A 24,261-nucleotide genomic window follows, 5' to 3' on the forward strand; every position below is an offset into this window, starting at 1 on the left:
ACAGGGCCGCTAGCTTGGATAGCCAGCATGTTAGCAGGCCACGCGTGAAGCCAGCCTCCGGTACCCACTCCAGCCCCTCATTGCCCGTCGCTCGGTGTATGCTCCACCGTGGCCGGTCTGTTCCTCTCAGTCGGAGTGACTGTTGCTTTTTCGAATGAAGTCCTCCGCCTCGGATGGTGACTTGAATAGTCGGTTGCACGATACCTTAGGGCTGGGCGATAAAACGATAACGATAACTATCGCGATAAATTATTTCCTCGAAATAAACATGAAACGTGGTCGCAAAGTTTCGATATATCGATTTTCCAAGCTTGGCTCCGTTCAGCCTCGGCTCAGCACACTCACTAACAACAACCAACGTTACGTGATGACGTGTTTACGCACAACAGCTAACAACCAATCAGTGAAGGAGATGGCCGAGAGGGAAGTATACCCGGAAGGAGGTAGGACTCACTCAACAACAAGGCTTGCTAGGCTAATTAGCTTGCACGGCGATGTTTTATATATTTACGCGCCGAGTATGTGTGTGACGTGAATTCTGAGGCCACGTTTATAGTAGTGGGGGTATACAGTGGACGTCGTTTCAATATATTGTGGCGGAAGAGAGTATTTTAGTGTAATATTTAGCACATTGTCATGGAATACACCGCTTAGATACTACAGGCTTGCTAGGCTAATTAGCTTGCACGGCGATGTTTTATATATTTACGTGCCGAGTATGTGTGTGTTTTGAATTCTGAGGCCACGTTTATAGTAGTGTGGGGTATACAGTTCGTTTGTTTCAATATATTGTGGCGGAAGAGAGTATTTTAGTGTCATATTTATTGTCATGAGATACTCCGCTTGTCGGCTAACTACTAACGTGCGCGGACTGATGACGACATCAACTCGACTTGAGACATTCGCAGCAGCATAAGAAGTTAATTAAACTTGACGGACATCATATCGACGATAATTATCGATATCGAATTATATGAAAATAATTTTATAATTTTATCGCGATAACGTTTTTGGTCATATCGCCCAGCCCTACGATACCTCTCCCCGTCCCGTCTTCACCTTCAGCGTAGCTGGGAATAGCAGATACACCTCCACCGCCCGCTCTCGTGCCAGATCCAGTGTAGTCGCTAAAGTCAGCGGCGAATCTCAAGGTGCGGCCGTTCACCACCGGAGGTTTCAGTCTGGCCTCTCTCAATATATGCTGTCTCGTCTGGAATCTCAGGCAGCAGAATATGAATGTGCGAGGGTTTGCACGTTCGCCCTTCAACTGGGTAGCTCTTTCGATCTCGGGGCGAGCCAGTTTCGGGAACCATTTTGGAATCATCTCCTCGAGATATTTTATCGGTTCATCCTCCTCCGTTTCATCCGGCAACCCGTATATTCTAACATTACATCTTCTACCACGGTCCTCCAGGTCCGCCGACTTCATCTCACAATCACGTAGTTTGTCCTCCAAGTATAATATTCCCGCGACGTTGGTCTCAGCTACCTCCACGACCGCGGACATACCTCCCTCCGCCATGGCTAATCGTGCGTCTATGGCAGTCACCGTCTCCTGTAGTGCATCCACCCTACCAGCTAGCTTAGCCAAGATAGCGTCCGTTTCCTCACGAAATATCGACCTGATGAGTTCCTTATCCACGTTGTCCAGGGTTCCCAACTTGCTCTGTGTCTGTTTAGACATAATTCTAACTTCAAGAAAATCAAATGATATAAAAAATAAAACGTAATCAGGGTTAATGTGGTTTGTTGCCGAGCTCCGAAAAATCTGCCAGCCATGCGCTGTGGAACGGAAGTCCTCCCAGGCTTCCAAATATGAAGACTAAAAGTTTACAGTTGTAGCCGAGTTGTGATATGGTATGGTCTTTAACATTTTGGTTGTAAAGGCTTCCTCTAGACTGTAGTCAAACGTGCAGCCAACTTCTAGGATGAGAACCTCTCTGTTATTCTCATTAACAATAACAACATCAGGGGTGTTTGCTGAAATATCAGAGAACAATGAATTGTCCCTACACAGATTGAGCATATAATATGGCTTCACACTGGTGTGCTTATACAGCTTATATGTTGCAGGTGACCCGAGTGTGGAACTGACACTGTCTGCAATCAGATCCACGATCCTATCATGCCTACAAATGTAGAGCCCTTTGTATGCATGACAGCCATTGAGTATGTGAGACATGGTTTCTGTTGTCTGTTCGTGACCATGGTGTATGCAGTGTGGGCTATGACTGCCAGGGAACCAGATGGAAAGGTTGAGCATTGATGGTAAAACCTGTAGCCTAGCTTTTAAAGTAAAAATAATGATGCTCTCATCTATAGCTACATTTTTAAAAACACACACACACACACACACACACACACACACACACACACACACACTAATAGGGCAGCAGCTTTCTTAGGATTTCTTCTGGACTGGTCTAATAAATGTTTACGGTTCTTAGATGGACCCCCCCGCTGCCTCCTCCTCCTCCTCCTCCTCCTCCTCCTCCTCCTCCTCCTCCTCCTCCTCCTCCTCCTCCTCCTCCTCCTCCCCCCTCCTCCAGGGGTCACTGCAGGGCGCCACGGGGAGCGGCGTACTGGCTCATGTTAGGCAGGCCATGCATTATGCAGCAGCCTAGGCCTCTGCGCCGGATCTTCATGTCCTCGGCTACAGTCCACCTGTCGCTGCTCTGGTCGTAGCGCTCCACGTTGGAGATGGAGGTGAAGTCATTGGAGCCATTGGAGCCTCCGACCACGAAGAGCAGGTCGTCCAACACCCCGATGCCAAAGTAGCTGCGGGGGGTGAGCATGTCGGGCAGGGCGCGCCAGGAGTCAGTCAAGGGGCTGTAGGCCTCCGCGCTAAGCAGGTCGTTTCCACGGTCATTCCCTCCCACCTGAGGACAGGACACATGAGAGGAATGTTTTAGTATGTAGTTAAGGCAGGCAGGCAGGCAGACACTGTATTAATCCACTTAGGGAAATGAGGGCATCACAGCAGCATTACAAGTCAAATGAGTATATCTATAAAAATATCTAGTATAAAGCATTTGTCTCCGTGTGCACCTACCACATAGACTTGTCCTCCGTACGCAGCCACTCCCACTCCGGCACGCCTGCTGCTCATGGGGGCGATCAGAGTCCACTGGTCAGTGTCTGGGCTGTAGCACTCAGCTGTGAGCAGACACTCCGTCCTGTTGGAGCCACCACAGATGTAAACCTGTAATAAGAAAGAATATTCTAATTTAGTTTATATATTCCATTTTATTTCATTCTACTTTAATTGTCTGTTAATGTTGATGCACCAAAGGACCCAGACAAATTCCTTGTATGTGCAAGCTTACTTGGCAATAAAGACATATAGTTTTTAATGTGAACGTTCCTTGTTCATCTACCACCTTGTGTCCCTCAGTTCCACTCACCTTGCCATGGAGGGCTGCTGCTCCGGCGGAGCTCCTGCGCTCCAGCATGGGTGAGATCACTGTCCACTGGTTGGTTTCAGGCTCGTAGCGCTCAGCGGTGTTCACTCGCACAGGTCCGTCGAACCCTCCCATGGCGTAGATACAGCCGTCCAACGCGACCACGCTGACGTAAGAGCGGCGTGAGTGCATGGGAGCCGCCTCCAGCCAGCTGCGAGTGACGGGGTTGAATCTGCGCACACTGTTGAGACACTCTTCGTCGTCCCAGCCGCCAACGCAGTAGACCAGACCGTGGAGATAAGCGGTGCCATGGGAGCCCCGGGGACTCTCCGGTGTCTCCGCCTCAACGCTCACGTCCATCCATCCACCGGCTCGGATATCGTAAGCCTCCATGCCATTGGTCATGCTGCTGCCACTCCGGCCTCCGATGGCCAATAGGACCTCCTGGGGCAGGCGTGGGCGGGTCAGGGGGTTTGGGAGCCTGTCGGAGCCAGGGGGGTTCAGGACGCTGAGGATGAGGGCCCTGCAGTCGTGGCTGTCCCTCACCACAGGGTTCTTCAGGACGTTGTTCCCGAAGTAGTCAGACCTCATCAAGCCCATGCGAACCTGGGAAGAGACAAGCAAGTACAACTTAGACAGCGGTTGTAGACAGTTTCACTGGAATTCTGTTGCTAGGGAACGGTTTGGACCCACATGTTTGAGAACCACTGTTTAGGGAACCTAGTGTTGTTTTAATGCAATGCACAGTAATACAATTAGTTACCTTGGGCAGCAGCAAAGGGATGTGTGTTTTACGCTCCTCACAGGAGTGGTCGATCCAACGGAGGATGGCCTCGAACACCGTCTCCTCGTTCTTCACGTTCAGGTCATCCCTCTCGATGATGTCCACCAGTTGCTGCAGGGACAGCTCCACAAACTCCTGTGAGACGGGCAGCATCTCCTCAAAGTGGCACACGATGAAGAGATGGGCCTTGTGCCTCAGGTCAGGGCAGCAGTAGATGTCCGCGAACCTCCAGATGCCGACACAGTTTTCCAGAGACAGCTGGCCTTCTAGGAAGTCACAGCACGCTCCTACTATGCCAGTGACGAGAAGCTGGTCTGCAGCCACCAGAAGCTCTTCCACGTTCTCTGCTGTCACCGGCACAAAGCGCATGTAGGCGTACTCTATGATGAGCTGCATCATAGCCGCGGACACCCCAGGGATAGTGTAGACGAGTTTCTCTGAGTCGCTCCAGCGAGTGAAGAGGGTTCTGTGGGATGCAGAGTATAGAGATATCGGATGAGTAAACAGTAAGGAACATTCTGTCCTGTGTAGTAATATATTTTCACTGTAGAAGTATAGGGTCTTAGCACAGTAGAAGTATAATATATTTTCACTGTAGAAGTATAGGGTCTTAGCACAGTAGAAGTATAATATATTTTCACAGTAGAAGTACAGTATAGTATCTTTTTACAGTAGACGTACACTATAGTATCTTTTTACAGTAGACATACAGTATAGTATCTTTTTACAGTAGACGTACAGTATAGTATCTTTTTACTAACAAAGTTAACCTGAACCAAGCTAACCTGAACCAAGCTAAACTGACCTGAAATAGTCGCTGCAGCCACACAGGATTGCCTTGTGGGCGTTAAACTCAGTGCTGGTGACTTTAATAACCACATCACAGAACCTTCCCTCCAGACGCAGCTCATTAAGGATTGTACAGGACATTGTTTCCTTTTCCATGTGGGGATTTTTAAATTGTATCTACAGTATATATTCAAGCGTACAGACAAGTAGCCGGACACAACAAGTGATATCTGAGATCTTCTGAGAGAATTGTTGAATAGATACACAAATGTTCTAGAATGTTCTATTATGACATACTGTGACATCACAATGGAACATCATACTGTGACATCACAACGGAACATATTTTAGTTCCATTTGAATAATATAAATAATATGTATGATATAATATAATGTAATGTTATATATTATAATATAATGTAATATAATAATAAAGTATAATATATTTAGCTCCCATTTGAATAATATAGATATTATGTCTAAAAACATGAGATTCTTTAGAAGTCTTAAAATATATATATTTTTTTTATTTAAATTAAAATAAATGTAAAATAGGGCGGTCAGGTGGCATAGCGGAGATTGCGTTCGTCACCAACACCGGAGACGCTGGATTCGCCTGTTCGAATCCAGCTCACAGCTCCGGCGTTGTCACCAGCTTGGCTGGCCGTTCACACTAATACAATTGGCAGTATTAGAGGGTGGGAAAGCTGGCGGGGTGGGTCCGGGTCGTTGTAAAACAGCGACTCCTACAGTTCGGTCGGGGCGCCTGCTCAGCGCGGATAGGATCTAAGGGGGGTAGTGTGATCCTTCCACACGTTACACCCTCTCAGTGAGAGTCCGCACTGCCAGGTGAAAAGAAGCGGTTGATTGGCTAGACGTGTGTCGGAGGAAGCACGTGATAGCCTCCACTCTCCCAGACCGACTGTGGGGGGTAGGTGCGCAGCGACCAGGAAGGGGATTGGGAATTGGCATAACGACTAACATTGGGATGGGAGAAAATCGGCGGAAAAAGGAGGGGGAAAAAGATCAATAAAAAAAATAAAAATTTAAAATAATAGCGTTATTTATATAGCACCATTCATAGAGATTGCAGCTCAAAGTGCTTTACACAAAAAATTAAACAAAAGGATAAATTTTTTTTTTGAAAAAATTAATTACAATCACTCCATAACTAAGGATGGAAATTATAAGACATTAAAATGATAAAAACGGTAATAAAACAACTAGATAAGATAGTAAAAATAGCTAAATAAGACAAACAGTAAGACAATAACATAAGACAATAAAATAATTACAAATAAAATAATAATAAAGACCGAAAAATTTAATAGTTAAAATAATAAAATAGCAACATTAGATAGTAAACAATAAGAAAACATGTAATGACACTAAAATAAGACATTAAAAAATAACAAATAAAAGTATTAAAAACAATACATAAAACAATTATAACAATGATAATAAAATATTTAAGTAAAAATAATAGAAATAAAGAAAAATAAGACAATAAAATAAAGATAATAATAAATTTAAAAGCTATTTTAAAAAGGCACGTTTTGAGCCGTGCCAACCGAGTGTGCTGTCCTAATGACCTGCTGGAGAGTTCCACAGTTTTGGGGCGTAGCAGCTGAAAGCACTGATCACAACATGTTACGTCACCACTTGTAACTCTGCTGTGGACACTGTGCACCCGGCACTATAGCAGACACAGGGATAGGCTACCAGAGGGAGGCTACTGATGCCAGTGGGTGGTGGTGATGGTGGTGATGACGAAAAAGAAGAAACTATGAAAATCACTTTCTTCTTCTTCGTTGTCATCATCATCATCATCATCATCATCATCATCATCATCATATTATTATTATTATTAGGCTATTATTATTGGTGTTGTTTTTGTTGGACAAAATTATTAAATAGTTTAGGTCACAGTAAACTTCTGTCTTTTCTATTAAACAATACCATACTGGTAATAGTGCAAATAGTTATTTATTCAATCAGTGCATGAAGTGGTTCCATCTTCATGTCTTTATTTGTAGCACACATTGCTACATTGTCATGCAGCGAACACACACATGTGAGATGGGCGACACACATAGGAACACACACACACACACATGCATTTTTTAGGGTCGCCGATTAAATGTCCTCTCTGCGCTTCACCCATCCTGTTGTCCTTCCCCCCCAAGGGCAGCCAGGAGCAGACCCGGGGACCAATCCAAGTGCTCCTATCCGTCTTCGCCAGGGACACAACAGTGTCGCAGATCTGTTCTGCATGTTTTTCCATTTGGTTTATCTCTTTTTCTGGAGGGGAAACCCTTGCGAGCACGGGGGAGAACATGCAAACTCCACACAGAAAGGCCCGGGAGATACCCCACCTGGGTACCTGGCAACCCGGCAACCTGGTCCCCAAGTGGGAATCGAACCCATGGACCTTCTTGCTGCGAGGCAACAGTGTTAACCACTGCACCACCGTGGCGCTGTGATACTAACTTTTCACTTCAGACAGATTTCAAATATCCAAATATATATGAATATTGCATAGGGTTTACAATAGATCACCTTTTTTTTAATCTTTTTTCCCCTCCTTTTTCCTCAGTTTTTCTCCCATCCCAATGTTAGTCATTATGCCAATTCCCAATCCCCTTCCTGGTCCCTGCGCACCTACCCCCTACGGTCGGTCTTGGAGAGTGGAGGCTATCACATGCTTCCTCCGACACATGTGTAGCCAATCAACCGCTTCTTTTCACCTGGCAGCGCGGACTCTCACTGAGAGGGTGTAACGTGTGGACGGATCACACTACCCCCCTTAGATCCTTTCCTCGCTGAGCAGGCGCCCCGACCGAACTGTAGGAGTCGCTGTTTACAACGACCAGGACCCACCCACCAGCTTTCCCACCCCTAACACTGCCAATTGTGTTAGTATGAACGACCAGCCAAGCTGGTAGCAATGCCGAGAGCTGGGCTCGAACCCAGCATATCCTGCACTAGTGGCGAGCGCCTTGCTCACTGCGCCACTTAGCCGCAATAGATCACCTTTTTGGTATATTTATAGGGTTGAGATAGGTAAATTACAAAAACAGCTGGCATTGTCCTTGTTTGCCTAGTAACATGTACAGTGTAGATACTGTACTGAAGACACATATGTATCACGGTTGTGTTTGGAACCCAATTTGCAGACAAAGAGAAACGGCAGAAATGTCTGGATTAAACCCAATATGGGTATATTTAATAGAATGGTCAATGTCCAGGCAGGGGTCGATACACAGGGGTAATACTCATAATGTCCAGGGTGTGCACGGGGGGCAAGAGAGTCAGACAGACGGGGTCAGAGCAGGGACAGGGATAGTCAGCCGGGCAGGTGTCAGAGCAGTTCCTTGTGAACAGGCCAGTGTCTCCAGGTCTTCGCCGAGCAGGCTGAGGAGAGAGGACGAGAGTACAAAGTTAGACACGGTCAAAGAACATGAGATCCAGGCGAACAACTAGAAGCATCAGAATAGAGAATACGAGCAAAGTAACACGACTAACTGGTAACGAGAGTTTACGATCTGACAGCTTCTCCACGTCTGGAGCGGGGTTATATACCCTGATGTAATATGCCCACAGACCTCAGATCAGCTGCCTCGCTGAACACCACACCTGCACCTACTTGACCATAATGAGAGCGGGAGAAGGGGGAAGAGAGACAAAGAGAGCGAGGAAGGAGCACTGCCAGGCAGGAACCATGACAATATGGGACATACCTTTCAGGAATCTTCAGATTCTGCAGTTGGGGAGATGTTGAGCCAAATCAGATAGTAGTAGATAGTAGTAGATAGATAGGGATAGTTTCACCACCAATCACCACATTACCTCCATGAGCGAGAACCACTCGTTTTACAAGCCATCACACACACGCACGCACGCACACACACACGCACGCACGCACACACACACAACGCACGCACGCACACACACACACACACACACACACACACACACACACACACACACACACACACACACACACACACACACACACACACACACACACACACACACAGGGGGACCCTGATGGAAACAAGACAAACGTCTTTCTCAGGTCTGCATCCCCTTAACAATTGTATGTATTGAGCCGTACTGTATTGTACCCATTCTGCAATCTGTTAAATAAAGTTTTCATTCATTCATTCATTCATTCATTCATTCATTCATTCATTCACACACACACACACACACACACACACACACACACACACACACACACACACACACACACACACACACACACACACACACACACACACACACACACACACACAGGTTGTTGCTACATTGAACATGTATAACACCACCCAGGGTGCCTGTCTGTCCTTGCCAGGCCTTCATTATCCAAGACAGGTTGAGGAGTAACTTGAATAAAACAGGAAACTCTTTTAAATTCCCTCAGGGAGGAGGTCAGTGGAATGTCATCCAGAACCCTCCTCATTAAAGGAGTTCTTTTAAGTTCTGCCTGTAAGTTCTGCCTGTAAGTTCTGCCTGTAAGTTCTGCCTGTAAGTTCTGCCTGTAAGTTCTGCCTGTAAGTTCTGTTCTGCCTGTAAGTTCTGCCTGTAAGTTCTGCCTGTAAGCCGTAGCTCTTATTCTATTCCATCATTACCCCCCCCCCCCCCCTCTCTCTCTCTCTTTTTTTTCTCTTTCTCTCTCTTTCTCTCTGTCTGACGTCTTGCTCTCGCTCATACCGTCTTCTGTCTCTATCGTTCTTTCTCTCACACACCTTCTCTCGTATCTATCTCATCTGCTCTCCCCTTCCTCTCTCCTCCCCCTCCCTCCCTCCCTTGTTCTCTTTCTCCTATTCTCTCCCTCTCTTTATTTCTCCCCCCCCCCCCCCCCAGCTCGCCCACAGTCTCTCTCCTCCCTCTATGGTCCCTCTCCCTCATCTACGTCTCTCTCCCTCTCTCAACCCCCCACCCCTCTCTCTTTCTCTGCTAAGGATCTAATTAAGCAGTGTTTTTGCCACCTACCCACTGTGCATTGTTGCCATTGGGGTCTGCATGCACTTCACTCAGCAATTACCAGCAGCATTCTCCTGCTCACAGACGAGCTAATTAAGCCTCAAGGACAGCGAGCTGTGTAGTGGCACTAGACACTGAGCAGAGCAGAGTGGCAGGGATGCCCCTACCTTCTCACGCTCATTGACAGACAGAAGTAGTGGATTGAGGAGCAGCGGTTGCCGTGGTAACAATCGCACGGTGTCGGATCCTATGCTGTAGCTGTCAGTCAGTCAGCATGTGAGTGTGAGTGTGTGTGTGTGTGTGTGTGTGTGTGTGTGTGTGTGTGTGTGTGTGTGTGTGTGTGTGTGAGAGAGAGAGAGGAACACAGAGAGAGAGAGGAACACAGAGAGAGAGAGAGAGAGAGAGAGAGAGAGAGAGAGAGAGAGAGAGAGAGAGAGAGAGAGAGGGGGGGGGGGGAGAGATAGAGAGAGAGGGAGAAAGAGGGAATGATTGAGGGAGAAAGTGAGAGAGAGGGAGAGTGTGAGAGAGAGAACATACAGTACATGTCCGGCACGACCCCCTCCATGGCAAATTTTTTTTTTAATTTAATGAACCTGTACGTGCAATTTCCTGCAATATAGAGCCTTCAATCTTGACCAATAAAGCTGCTCTTTTCACTATAAAACTCAGTTTATATTGCAGTATGATAGCCAATTACTATAATAATAATAATATATTAATATATATATATACCGTATATACACTGTATATTGATTTTTCGCTCATTCATTTTTATTAAATCAATCTCCTTTCAAATAGGCCAAGTTTTTAATAAGAAAGAGAAAAAAGATATATTTCCATTACCTGTAAATCTTGTGTCTCTTTCTCTCCTTCTCTGCCTCCTCCCTGAGTCTGCAGTGCACAATCATGACATCGATCTCAAAAAAAAAAAAATTAAATAAAAAGTAAAAAAAAAAAAAAAATGTAGGCCCCTCGTCACTATAGGCCCACGGGCCGCGGCCGTCGTTAATACGGCCCTGCTCGTCTGCCATATAGATAGCGTTAACGTTTGCAAATGAAGTCAACGTCATCCAGCTCACAGTGCCTCACACCACATATCTAGATAACGTTAGCTAGCGGCTAGCACTAAAGCTAACGCCAACCAGAGAGGGAAACGTTATTATTATTTATTCGAGGAAACCGTATGACCAGATCGCAATTCGGGACCGTGAAACACTTTTATTGTATTGCGTGGTAGAACCGTAGTCCGTAGAAGTTCTACTACCACTCAATAGTAACTTATGTCTAACATAATCCTTTTATTTGAACAACTTACTGGAAAAGCCTGCCTGCCTGCCTGCCACCAATATTATGACACACTCTGTGGGCTTTGATTTACACTCACAGCCTACCCGCTGCAGCCGTGCAGCCAGACTGCAGCGCTGTGTGCTGAAGGTCTACGCGCTGGAGATGGGAGGTACTGGATCAAACCATAATGGGGCAGGGGGGGGGGGGTTCGCAATCTTTGGAAACTTAAAAACTTGTTATTAAGTGTCATTGCGTATTATTAATTTGATTGAAATTACGTAGTTATGGTTAGATTTATATATATATTATATTATATATCATATTTCATATGATCAAAAAGTGGTGGAGCAAGATCATAACCTTGCTCCCCCAAGTTCAATAGTGGGAGAGCAGCCGCTCCCGGTGCTCAATGGGCCAGGCGGCTATGTGTATGTGTATGTGTATGTGTGTGTGTGTGTGTGTGTGTGTGTGTGTGTGTGTGTGTGTGTGTGTGTGATGCCTACATTATGTGTATGTGTGTTTGTCTGTGTGTGTGTGTATGTATGCTGCCTACAGTATGTGTATGTATTAACTTAATATGCATGTGTAATATAATATCTATGTATGTCTGTTGCCTATTCATGCTCATTCATTTAAAATGTGTGCATGCATCTGTGTGTTATTTATGAGCGACATACATTACAGTTCCTGCTCCAGTTGGCCTATTCTTTTCATTGCTACGGCTCCATTCACGAGGCTGAGGCCAAGTATAGGTCGTCATGGATCCTGATCAAAGCCCCTGTGTGGATTGGATGTCATATTGATTGATGGCGTCTGCATCCAATGTAGTGCTTGCCTTGCAATATGCACCGGCTCAGTGCTGCAAGGTAGACTACTCTAAAATAACTGGTGAGACTGAAAGCTCATATTATGAAAATATTGAGACTGAAAAGTATAGATCAGTCATTTATGGTGACCCTGGCGTACTAGTTAGGTCTTGATCTTTGACTGGGCACAGTATAGCAGCATTGAACCCGGGTCTGTCTGACCACAAGGATGCGCTGTCACCCCTTATGTTTTTATAGACATACTGTGTTATTATTATGTTACGGCACATTTCAGAATTCATACATGTTATTCCTCTGGTCTAAGACTAAGACGGTACAAAATATTAGTGAAAATCCATAGAGTGTTCAAACTCAAACTTGTGATGTCATCAAGTATAAAGTCTGAAGCTGCTTCATAGACAATGAATTGGGAAAGATGTTATAGATGACACTTAAAGCACCCAGGTGATTGTTCTGGGTTCATTTTCTGTTTACATTACATTTTCTGTTTCAGAACTGAGATCACTACTATAGAATAAAGCAAATTTGGATATAAAAAATAAAACTAACTTTCTGTGGTTCCACAAAATCACTGTCCCATTCATTGTCAACAGAGCAACTCCAGACTTTATACTGGATGACATCACAAGTTTGATTCTTACTTCTCTGGTTTCTGGCTTTGGGAGAGAGAGTAGCTCATGTTCACTAATATTGATTGAACTGTCTTGGGCCGTAGAAATAACATATTGTAATTTTTATATTTGAGTGGTGTTGTAATGTCTTACTGTGAGGTTGTACTGTACATTCAAAGTGAATATAGGGTTCCTGTGGGGTCTTAACAATAATTAAATGTAATAATCAGAATTTATAAAAGGTTTTAAATATGATCTTGATAAGTCTTAAACATGTATTAGATTAAGTTACTTCTATGTTGCGATAACTTCTCTGTATCGTGTTTGAATGTGTTTGGGGGAAACGTCCTGGCAGCAAAGTAAGCAGTTCCCCCTTATACTTCATATGGAATTACGTCTTTGATAGTAATTTTCCTTCATACCGTTTTGCCAGTTTGGCCGTGAAAGAGGTATTAAAGTCTACTCAAAGTGGTCTTTAAAAGGCCTTTAAAAAGTCTTAAATTGAACTTGTTGAAAACTGCAGGAACCCTGGAACACAAACTATCAGACAGTGTGTGGTTCCATCACACATCACTTGTTACCGGTGCCCCCATTCCTTCCACAGTCATCGCAGCAGGGGTTGCAGTGTAAAAGCACGCCGCTCAGGCTCCAGTGTTTGCGCTCCCTCAAGGCTTTTAATACAAGTGTTTGTGTTTTAGTGCAGAAAGGGGTTCTGCCATGGCATCAAACAAGGACATCGAATGATTGATAACAGCGATGGAGGAAAATGCAGAGAGATCTGCAGTGTGTCAGGGTGATAACTCAGTTCATATGCATCGATCTGTCACAGTAATAACTCAGTTCATATGCAGCGATGTGTCACAGTGATAACTCAGATCATATTCACAGTTTTTCCGGGGTGGAGGAAGAAGCAGGGCCATAGATAATGGTCCTCATTCTCGAACGGACATAAGTAAAAGTTACCAAGGAATTCCTTCGTAAAACTCGATTTACGTACTTATTCGGCATTCTCGAACGGCTTCGTATTGTAAATTCTTTGTAGGATTTATGAACTCGAAAAGGCAGTCGTAAGTCGGACAGACCGGTGTGTGCCCGTGTTTCACAGCTTTCTCCGGGACAACTCTTTTGGACAAGTCCTTGGGGATTGCCATCACTTCAATATGACAGATATCCATGGAATTAAATAATTATAATGATAATAAATACGACTATGTCTTGATGTATTGGTGTGCACCCGAGTTTGGAACAGCTTTCTCTGGGAAAAGTCATTGGGGATTGCCGATACTACAGACATCCGTGGAATTAAATAATTATAATGATAATTAATTAATACAACAATATTTGTATCATTAATAATTATGTTTTGCATTTATAGACCTGACTTAATGAGGCATTGTGAGCATTACACACACACTTCAAACTAAATAAATAAGAACTAAACCGATCGCCACGGATATAGCTACTGTATAGTGGAATAGACTGTATTAATATGCCATATACTGTCTTCTTCTCTATGATATTATTTATTGTTGGTTTGATGTATTGATTGATTGGTTGATTTTTATTGTGGAGTAAAAGACAGCATCCAAGGGATAAAAACATGAGAAAGTGCAAGCACTTATTTCCATCGTGGTCCCTGATTTTGGACATGGACAGACATCATAAAACATAGAGCATCATAATAAAACAGAGCATCATAATAAAACATAGAGCATCATAATAAAACATATATCATCATAATAAAAAACAGAGCATCATAATAAAACATATAGCCAGACCAGGCTGCAGAAACAAATTAGTGGGGGGGCATAAAATGTTCTCAGGGGTCACAATGGTTTTTCAACACAGGTTCCCTTTTATACGTTTCAGCTGGGACAGCGGCGCTGTGGCTTGCTTGGCGCTGCCCGCGGTGCTGAACTAAACAGCAGAGAGGCAATTGAAAAATCAAATTTCTCTCTATCTTAAGAACTTTCACTTATACAAAAACAGACTGAACGGATATATATAACAGACCTGCTGGGGCAGCGGACTGAGAGCAGGGGACACAAACAGGCTGGATAAGATGGTCAAGAAGGCCAGTAGCGTGGTTGGGGTGGAGCTGGACTCTAGCGAGGGTGGCGGAAAGGAGGAACCTTGCTAAGCTCCAGGCCATCAGGGAAAACCCCTCCCACCCACTATACACAGACTTGGCTGACAGGAGGAGCATGTTATAGGCTCACACTACCTAAATGCAGCACTGAATGGCACAGGAAGTCCTTCATTCCGACAGCCATCAGACTATACAATGCATCACAGAGTGACAGTTACCATCTTCCTGGACTCTTACTTTTTAAACAGCACTGTGCAATATTACACCTACTGTAGACTTCAGTATATTTTTACTGTATTTATTTACTGTATCTTTTATTCAATTTTTATTCTATTTCATTTTATTCTATTCTTAGGCCATTTGTTTTGTTATTCATATTTGTGACTGTTCTGTCTAAATGTTTAATGTGTGAGTGATTTGCAGTGTCAAATTTCCCTCAGGATAATACATTTATATTCTATTCTATTCTATATCTTTGAAAAGTCTCCATTTATTCAACACTTCTGAATTCACTGACAAACTGAACTGAACTGACAAAAATAAGGTGCATAAAAAAGCAAACAAAATTCCTCCACAGGCTACTCACCATCATAAGTAGAGAGGCAAGCAGTGTTTGGGGACAGAGTGAAATCTTCTTAAAACACTGTCCCTCCACTCATTCCTGAACTTTTTTGTTAAGTCCTTCTCAAATGCCAACTGAATTAAATTGGCCTTAGTTGCGTCAATGAAGCATACTAAGGCGTTGTTCTGTAAAGACGTTCTTGAGGGTAGAAAACGAATTCTCACAGAGTGCCGTGCTAGCTTCAGTAGTGTTGTTGTTGACATCAGTGCCCACTAGGGCTGTCCCCGACTAAGGATTTGGATAGTTGACTTTGATTGACAAATAAATAAAAAATAAAAGATTTTAACCAGGGTGGGCACAGCTGACTCAGTGGGCGGGCCCGGCCCCCTAATGCCCGCCCATGGCGCCGGGACTGCATATAGCAACCCCATAAAACACTCCCTACCCTCTCCTTCCTAGACGTGGCTATTCTATACTTCACTGGCTAGCCATTTCTTTGTGGCACGTTTAAAGCTTCCCCCCTCTTCGATGTTTTTCAGGGCCACTGGAAGCTTGTTCCACTCCAGTGCTGCAGAATATAAAAAAGTATTTGTGCCCATTAGTGAGTTGAATTTTGGCAGAATAAAATCCGTACTGCTCCTTCTAGTGGAGTATGAATGATTGTCACGGAATCGATTAAAGTAATTGGATAGATATTTCGGACCTGTATTTTGAACTATCTTGTGTGTGAGACCTAATTTGATGTGAATTACCCTTTTATTGACCGGAAGCCAGTTTAGTTGCCTAAAGAAAGTTGGCCCTAGGTGAGTGCGTGGAGGTAGCTTAACACATGAACTGCCACGCTTATATCCATCAATGTATGATCACTGCCACCAGTCTAAGCCTATGGAGATGTTTACCTTCTTTGCAGGGCTATAACTTTTTAAATTGTATTGCTAAATTGACATTACTATGGCCCATTCAACATCGATTATCTATCGTTTAGGATGTGGGAACGTTATACTTTTTCATTCATAGATTCATACGAAAATACCGTCTAGAATATAAATATGTTTTTCTCGTTTTCTGCAGTAATTCCTAGAATGTGATTTATAGGCATAAACGCATATATAGATTATCAACTGCCGTTTGTTGGCGATACACGCTATATTAAAAATTTCAACTGTACATGATCCTAAACGTTATGACTTATCATGCGCGGATGAACGGGGGGGGGGGGGTCGTTTATAATTCTGTGATCGTCAGTAAATGCTTTATGTAGTATGGGTGATATATTGATCAGAGCAGTTTGCATGAATAATAATAAACAAACGCGCTGAAAATGACGTCAGCGTCCTCTTACCGTTCGCCGATGAGACTGGAGGAGAAAGATCCCACTTATTTGACGGCGATCGACTCGATCCATTTCCGGTTTGTATAATAATAATAAACGCCCAAATCATCTTGATTATTGAGTTATGGCAGCGATCCATATACACGATGTGTGTCTAGAGTCCCGTAACAATATGTGAGTGCCGGACGCATTTCCCCGGTGCACAGAGATCACAAGAGATCCATTTCCGGTTGAAACTCGCCGATCATCCACCAGGCGGCAGTATTGAAGCGTTGCAGAGTTGTGCATGCTCCCACTGCATCAGACCTCCGTGAGGGAATTATGAATAACATGGCGAAAAAATTAAATATGATCTCAATAACGTCGTACGCCGTGGAATGGCAGAATTAGCATGAACTTGAATCACGTTGTACGACGTTTTTGGCGCAGGATGTGTTAAGGACTACTCTCATTAATTTGTTTTGAGCTGTCTGAAGTTTGTTTTTCAGGACCTGTGGAGTGCCACTAAACCAGGAGGTGGCAGCATAGTCAAAGTGACTTTGTACTAATGCGCCCGCTAGCATTTTAAGTGTTGCCTGGTCCAGTAGTTCCCCTTGTCTAGCTAGGAATTTCGTTTTCTGGCAGATTTTAGTGTGGGCTTTTTTAGCCATGGCCTCTCCTGTAAGATGTTTGTCCATTATGCAGCCTAGATATACTACAGAATCCTTGTTTGTTATTTGCTTCTCACCCACTCTTACCTTTATTTCAATTTCTTTACCAAGCCGTTTCTTTGATCCGAACAGGATGGCCTATTCCTATTGCTAAATGAAATAAATGCGTTAGTGAGGCAGCCTCAGCACACACACACACACACACACACACACACACACACACACACACACACACACACACACACACACACACACACACACACACACACACACACACATACTGTATACGTGCAAAATGAATCATTGCAGCAGTAGGCTTCTATTATTCTAATAGTTTCCCTCGCGTTAGCATTAGCGTTAGTGTTAGCATTAGCGTTAGCTAACGTTGTCATAGCAGATCTGTGGTGTCGGCTGGATGACGTTGGCTTCGTTTCCAAACGTTGGTTAACGTACGCTATCTATATGGCGTAGGCAGGCGAGGCTGGCATTGTCCAGTTGACATTACAGATCATGATGGCTAAGATAGCGTTAGCTAAAGCTACTGCATGTTATCAATGCCACTCGATTCGACTGAGGTAGAGTCGAGAAGGTACCACACGCCAAATTGTCCCCGGACCTCGCAACCTATAGACAGTTCCAACTTCAGTGTGTGAATTACGTTAATCCACCATAGTTTCATCCTGACAAAGCAAATACTCATGTGATCATGTGTAGGCTACTTGTTGGAAATAAGCAAGAAAAGGCTAATTGACAACCGGGTTTGAGTTTACACTCCAGTCGTCATTAATTCACAGCCTCAGGCTCTTCAGACACTGTGCTCGCCCGCCCATGGTGCCCATATTGTCTCTATTGGCACAAATGTGCATGGAAATTGTGTGAATAATGTGTCCTTATTTGCTAAATGGCTTTCGGAGTTGATATTTGCCTGTAGGGGCTTATGTATCTGTCTAAATGGATTTGAACTGTGAAGCTCACTCGGGGCTGAGTAAATTGCCTGGGTATTATTATTAGAATTGTATATTTCATTAGGAGAGATTTATGTAAGCCTTTAAGGGAAGGCTTTATCATTCATGTTGGTCCTATGATTGTTTTGGGCACTTTGGATTTGCGAGCATGAGCACATCTCTCCCTTAGCTAGAGACAATAGACATCTCTGTCTGTGTAAAAGGCTCCAATTCACCAGACTGTGTGACTTCACAGATTAGAGCTTTAGAGCTTTGGGTTTTTAACTTGTTGTCCGTGTTTCATGAGCGTTAAATCAAACTGTCTTAGCCGGTGGTTTTCAAACATATTCTCAGGAGAATAAATAGTGACCTGAAACTGATGTTAGCTTTTGGTTTAGGCTAACCTACAGTGTTCTATTCAACGTGCCTGTTTTGTAATAGACTTGAGAGAGCTTTGGATTCATATGATACTTCCGGAGAATAATTTGCCAACTGCGCTGGAGCAAATCAGGAGCAAATTACACACCTATGGGCGTGTTTGCGCTAGTATATCAGCCGCTAATCGTGCGCAGTTAAGGGTGTTATTAGCGCCACGCAATCCATTCTTTGTGAATTCGCCCCAGAGTGTTTGAAAAATATTTAAAACCTTTTTTTTGTGTGTTTTTTGAGGAGTGTCTGGATCCCATCGCCCAGAAAGATGTTTCTAGCTGCAAAGCCATAACTCAACATAAATGTTCACCTAAAAATGTGTTTATGGAGCTATCCCATACCTTAACCCTAACCTTAACCACTCCTACCAACAAAGAATTTGGAAATACAGTACATGCCCAGATGTCCTTCCCGGCTAGGGGATCTAGACACTACATTGTTTTCCAGCCTGCTTGCCTACGAGGCCCTTCATTATAACGTTCTAGTCTAATCAGCTCTGCTTCTTGGCTTCTCTTAGTGGAACAAATGACACAGATGGCACCCAAATGGAACATTTCCCCACTCAGATGGATCGGCTCTGCACAGTGTTGTTGTGACTTTAAATAGCCACCAAGGATCTGTATGTGATAAAGTGGGTCACGGATTGTTAGTGAGTGAATGAATGAATGAATGAATGAATGAATGAATGAATGAATGAATGAATGAATGAATGAATGAATGAATGAATGAATGAATGAATGAATGAATGACTCTATTTGACAATATATAAAAATAACATGTGGCAGAAGCCCAGTCAGGGAAATACTGCCAAGGATGGACACAAAAAAGCTCAGAGCTTATTTCCATTGTGGTCCTTGTAGGGGGGTAGGGGAATGAAATGCTTAGACATGCATCATACAGACATGACATCACAACACATCACATATACATAACATATGTGACCAGGTATAGACCTTGGGTCCTTTAGAGACATCTTCAAAAAAATCGTTTTACTATGAAAGTACAGATTCATACTTTCAACATTTACATTTCAAAATACATTTACATTCAAAATAAGCCATTTGGTTTTGGTGGGATACTTTTCAAGCTACGTCCTATGAATCATTGTGATATCACAAAATGTATTCAGAGATAAAGGGCCTTCAAGAGAGAAGCGGGCTATTCGCTTACAATGTAAAACAACTACCCAGAATTCATTGTAATCCATGGCACCCCTCTCTCTAGAGCAGTGTTTCTCAAAGTGGGGGCATGGCAGGGGGGGCCTTGAGATTTATTAAAAAAATAAATAAAAAATTTAGATTACAGAAAATTATTACTAAAGTGCTATCTGTTGCAGCTGCACTGTTCTCCATGAAAATACCATTTCTCAAAATCTGAAAATCATTATTTAATAAAACACAGAAAAGGATCACCAAGTTACTCTGGATAAAAAAAAACTTTACAGACAACATTGAGACAAAGCTTCCTGACACATCTCCATCCAAACTTTTGGAAGAACTCTTTGAAATCTCATCTGATACCACCTAGAGAGCTAGTTTCAGAGTGTGGTGCTGAGTACCAAGTATCTCATCTCATGGCCCACCAAGTATCTCATGATGCAGCAGTTAAGGTGTTGATACCATTCAGCACCACATACAGTATCTGTGTGAAGCTGGCTTTTCATCCATGACAGCTCTGAAAACAAAATATAGGGCCAATTTGAAAGGTCACGATATTGGTGTTATTTCAATAAATTTAAACACTCCCATTTCATGACTATTTTGTTGGGGCGAGGAGGGGGGGGGGGGGGGGGCCCAAAATATTTTGGTCCGCCAAAGGGGGGCCTGACAGAAAAAGTTTGAGAAGCACTGCTCTAGAGCAATTAACACCTGGCAGCTTTCCAGTCTGAGGGCCTTTGTTATTACAATGACTTTGTCTTGTGACCGTGCAAACTGCAACCACTATACCTTATGTAGTGTGGTAGTGAAAGGTTAACCTTCTGTAATGTGGTAGTGAAAGGTTAACCTTCTGTAGTGTGGTAGTGAAAGGTTAACCTTCTATAGTGTGGTAGTGAAAAGTGAACCTTCTGTAGTGTGGTAGTGAAAGGTTAACCTTCTATAGTGTGGTAGTGAAAAGTGAACCTTCTGTAGTGTGGTAGTGAAAGGTTAACCTTCTGTAGTGTGGTAGTGAAAGTGTTAACCGTATGTAGTGTGGTAGTGAAAGGTTAACCTTCTGTAGTGTGGTAGTGAAAGGTTAACCTTCTGTAATGTGGTAGTGAAAGGTTAACTTATGTTGTGGACTTTATGGAAGAGTTGAGCTGTTGGTAATTGTTAGTTTTACCTAGGATAGCAAGCATCTCAAAATAGTCAAGATATGAATCAAGTTTCTGTTAATGCAGCTATCTCGTATCGCTTTTGATAGATTTCATCAAAGTCCAATTTCGTGATACACAAGCGGTGAACAAACGTGTCATTTTCTTTATCACTCTGGCCGCATTTAAAAGTGGTCGTACAAGCTTGTCCATCTCTTTTTCGTGGTTTGTGTCATCAACTCCAACAAAGCTCATTATTTCTTCGACTTCGTTTGCAAATCCGCTCTCAGCGTTCTCAAGCGGTCACTCTCCTGTGTCTGCTTTAGCACCTCTCAAGTACCGTGTAATGAATGAGCTGTAATGAACAGGCGCTCGCACACACCAGACCACACCCCCTCAGAGGCTCCGCTCCGCGCAAATTGTAGTTTTTTCCCAAGCTTCGGGAACACATACTGTCGGACAATCTAACAATAATTAACTCATTTACAAGTTGTATTAAGTTTTGCAAATAAGGGAACAGAGAAAGAACATTTCAAAGCAGTAAACTGCAATATTTCTATTTTGACATATTTCTGAAATGCGAGACATATTCACGATTTCTGAGAAATGTAACTCACCGTCGTCACAAGTCGGCTTTGGCCATGCCGAGTCACATATGTGTCTTCACAAAATCATCAAGGGGGAGGGGGGGGTCGTTTTAACTCAAAACTGTGATCGTTACCAAAAGCAAGTTTTACGTCCGGTAAACTACGACACTGTGATCGGTACAGAAGCATGTTTTACGTTAAAAAAATACCAGCAGGTTACCTAAGATAGACCTTACCTCAGTCAGAAAGTACTCCAAAATGAATAAATCCCAGTCGATCCCATGGCGATCGCAATTACTCGTGTATATTGGGCATGGCTACCATACGGGAAATAATAGCTTTGAGGCACCAAATCTTCCACTGATTGCTGAATGAATGAATGAATGAAAACTTTATTTAACAGATTGCAGAATGGGTACAATACAGTACGGCTCAATACATACAATTGTTAAGGGGATGCAGACCAGAGAAAGACGTTTGTCTTGTTTACATCAGGGTCCCCCATTTTCAATTCATAGTGACATTTATGACATACACAACATACATGACATCATGACATTTATGGCATAGGGACATACATGACATACAGGTATATCGTACTGTTACATTTGTGACATATATGATATGCAAATATACAGTACTGTTACCCATAGATCCTGACAGAGAGTATATACATATGATGGGGAGGAGACTGTACATTAGGAGGGAGTGGGTGGGTGGGAGAGAGAGAAATATACATATGGTGGGGAGAGAATATATACATACGGTGGGGAGGAGACTGTACATTAGGAGGGGGTGGGTGGGTGGGAGAGAAATATACATACGGTGGGGAGAGAATATATACATACGGTGGGGAGGAGACTGTCTATTAAGAGGGGGTGGGGGGGTTTGGTCATTTATGGTGGCCAGTTTCGAATTGCAGCCTCCCGTAGGTGCTCTTTTAGTTGCTCTTTAGGTGCTATGTTGTGATCCACTCCTAGGCGGAAACAGCCAGAGTGGATCACAAGAGCAGTGATATGCCCAGTTCCCAGTTCAAAAGGTAGGCGATACTGCCACCTGATGATATTCGATCGTCATTGCAATTCCAACATAGGAAGATGAATCAGAGACACCTAGAGGGCTCCGGCTGACCGTATAGAACGTGGATCAAAGGAAAAGATCAAAGGATCAAAACCAGAGTATACTGAGTATTCTGGCGCCCAACCGCTGGCGAGATAACCCGACTTTACTCGGGTTTGGCCGTCAATGAGTTAAAGGCCACAGTATTAATAAGCTCCAACGTTACCGGTTCTGCTGTCGGTATTGGAGAAATTAAGAAGATAGATTTCCTGTTTATTTAGGCTACATAAACGTCACCTTTCAACAACTCAAATTTTTTATTGGCATTAAGATAAAGACATTTGTCTATGATGCATTTTCACTACTCCCAATCCAGAGCAGAGATCTTTCTCTCTCTGAGCCTGTCAATCTACAGGATTTGGGTAAGCTATTAAACACTCACTTTTCTCTGAGCTTCCAGACCACGTTCTTTCAAACATATGTCTTATCTCAGACGTGCAAATATTTGCTCTCTCATAGAACGGAGAGGTTGAGCTATGCTACAGATGCTGTTTGTCTGTGTTATTTCAGCTGCTCAAGTGAACCAATGAAAATGTTTCACAATCCCACAACTCACACTTCAAGTACAAGTGATAAAATGGAGGTATTTTCATTCAGAACAAATGTGTTTTATATAATGGTAATAGCCTTCATTAAGTCGAGGGAGAGTGAAAATAAATATGTGTCCTCACTGTCCTGAGTTTGTCACACCACAGAACAATGTGTCCACCCAGCCACATTTTAATGATTAAAAACAGCTCAAAAGCAGCTCATCTGGCTGCTCAGACCATGTCTCAGGATTGTGGGGGCGTGGTCAGATCACACTTGATTGACAGCTCCCTTTCAGCTCAAGTGCCATTTTATTTTTCCATTCATTCACTAAAGCATTTAGCTATAAACTACCAAATCTATCAAATTAACCCTACTTGGTTAGAAAGCTTGACTAATTGACCACAATTCAGTAATACATAGCTCACAGTCTTTTCACATTTTCAGCAACTATTTTCTAACATGTAGCCTATAATGTGTTACCCTTTACATGACAAAACGACATGATTCAAGCACATTGCCAATTTTAAATTGAAACAGCAATATGTGTGCTAATAATAGATCATTATTTTCTAGTTGTTTCTTAGTAGGTTGGACATGACAACCTTCCGAAGCCAATTTATTTTCAACATTTGAATCTTGAACAAAACAAAATACTTGTTGATCAAATTGATGGTGAATTGGACCCTAGTCGTGTTGTGCATTCATTCTCAATTTATAATAGGTTGGATATCAGAGCAATCTTTTTTTGTATTTGTATTTTCAAAGGAGAATTTTCAAGGGAAACCTTCCAGAATTGGTAGAATTCTCATCTCCTTATTCTATTCCTCCTCCTCCTCCATCTCCTTATTCTTCTTCTTATCTTCCTGCTCCTCCTCCTCCTCCTCATTCTTCTTCTTCTCCTCCTCCTTCTTTTCCTTATTTCCTACCAAATCTGCATGTCACAGCCCATTGTCTGTGGTTGTCACTTAATTATAATCACCCATTGTTTGATTATAATGTTGTTTGCCTACTGACATCTCTGTGGTCATCATGTAATGAA

The 24,261-nt window shown here is 43.2% G+C and overlaps 1 protein-coding gene across 1 annotated transcript in view; it reads left to right on the forward strand.

Moving 5' to 3' along the window:
* The window catches only part of kank4 (KN motif and ankyrin repeat domains 4), a 332,794-nt gene that overhangs the window by 249,041 nt on the left and 59,492 nt on the right, over positions 1–24,261 (forward strand). The gene's annotated exons all lie outside the window — the stretch shown is intronic.

Source organism: Notolepis coatsorum (genome assembly GCF_963971535.1).
Source record: "Notolepis coatsorum genome assembly, chromosome: 3".
Lineage (NCBI taxonomy): Eukaryota > Metazoa > Chordata > Actinopteri > Aulopiformes > Paralepididae > Notolepis > Notolepis coatsorum.